This window comes from Parasteatoda tepidariorum, chromosome 1 (genome assembly GCF_982258835.1).
Source record: "Parasteatoda tepidariorum strain Cologne lab strain chromosome 1, Ptep-v5.0, whole genome shotgun sequence".
Classification (NCBI taxonomy): Eukaryota; Metazoa; Arthropoda; class Arachnida; order Araneae; family Theridiidae; genus Parasteatoda; species Parasteatoda tepidariorum.
Window position 1 is genome coordinate 111,762,991 of NC_141755.1, and position 1,690 is coordinate 111,764,680.

The following is a 1,690-nucleotide window of genomic DNA, read 5'->3' on the forward strand; positions in this document are numbered from 1 at the left end:
AAAGAAAAATGAATCGATGAGCTTTTATATACGTTTTTTAAAAAAAATGTGCGTGAAATCACTTCCGGTCACTTGTGTTTGTTTAATTAGAGAAATTTTATATGTTTGGAACCGGGTCCTCCCATGCCGAGCGGTATCGCCAGCCAAACGGTCTTTTAAACGTGGAGGTGGCGGGTTCGAATCCCGCCGTAACACTGGATGTATTCTTTATGATGTCCTACTCTGTCCTTCTACTTGACAAACGTTTATAAGCCTTAATTAAGCACACAAGCCTGCAAATGTTTATTGTATCAATAAACAATATGCTTAGAACCTCGTCCTTGTGCTAGAAGTATTGTCCTTCTGATAACGCTTGCCCAGCAATGGACTGATCGTAAAGACGTGGCTCCCAGCAGAACACCGAAATCAAGCATTACTGACTGCGGTCAGTAAGCGGGTGGGTGACCACTTTGATCATCGTCCGTAGGGACCGAGGATGCGCGGTATCGGTCCACGTTAAACTGTCCCACCGTAAAGTGCTCGGCTTTGCGCGCACGTCGTTCGGCTACCAAAGAAGGGGAGCCATCCCCTCTGCAGAGGATCAAATTGCGAAGGCACGTCTTCAGATCATCCTCGGGGATGTTTCCCAGATCGTCGCCAATAGCTCATTGTGCAGCTCTAGTGTGACGTAAATCAAATACCTAACTACCTTCTGATAACGCTATGAACAATTCCGTCAAACGCTGTGAACGTTGCGGGCCGTAAGTTCGATATATCTTTGAACTGTACTTCCTTATTAAGTAATTTCTGATTACAAGAATTATCACTTTGTATCGAGCACATATGCACGTACGGTTGAATAAATAATTGGGGTCTTCATGGCAACAAAATAGTGTCAATCCGCTGAACACTTTGAAGTGTGAAGGCGTCGGATTCCTACTCCAACCCTAAATATATATGTCTTTTTTTTTAATCTGATGTCTATTCCCTTATCCCTTAATGCAAATAAATGAGTACACAGGCCTGTATTTATTTATTAATTGCTTTGTGCTGGCTTGTATGCTCTTCGGGCGGCCGGAATAGCTTGGATGGTATAGCGACGGACCCATGTTTGAGAGGTCATGAGTTCAATCCCCGCCATCGGAGACGGGTTGGAAGGAGGTTTTCAAAATGGTGACTAGTGCACGTTAAATCTATCCGGGTCACGTAGTCTACCGAATTCCTATAACAAATCAATACCTGTGGGTGTACTGGATCTTAGATTGATCATGCTCTCGTTCAGGTCAAAATTATAATCTGTGGATGGGTATGTAAATGTGTCTTCCCTGTCAAACAGGTAGTGACGTATGAATGTTGTCTCCCGATCATCCTCAGAGATGTTTCTTACACCGTCGCCAATACCCCATGATGCAGCTCTAGTGCGACGTAAATAAATGCACCTGTATGCTCTTCAGGAAGTACTGCTTATAAGATCTTGTCAATTTGTAGAGCAGATAGATCAAGTAAGAGAAAAACATCAGAAAGATGCATCCAGGATTGTTGCGGAATTCGAACCCGCTACGCCCACGCTGCAGAAGACTTTCCGGAATGGCGAGACTACTCAGAGATGAATAATGTGCATCAATATGCTTCGCTTCAATTGCCAGGGTGGCCGTGAATCAAAGAACTTGATCATTAACAGAAAAAAGTCACGGATTCTTTCTACGAGAGT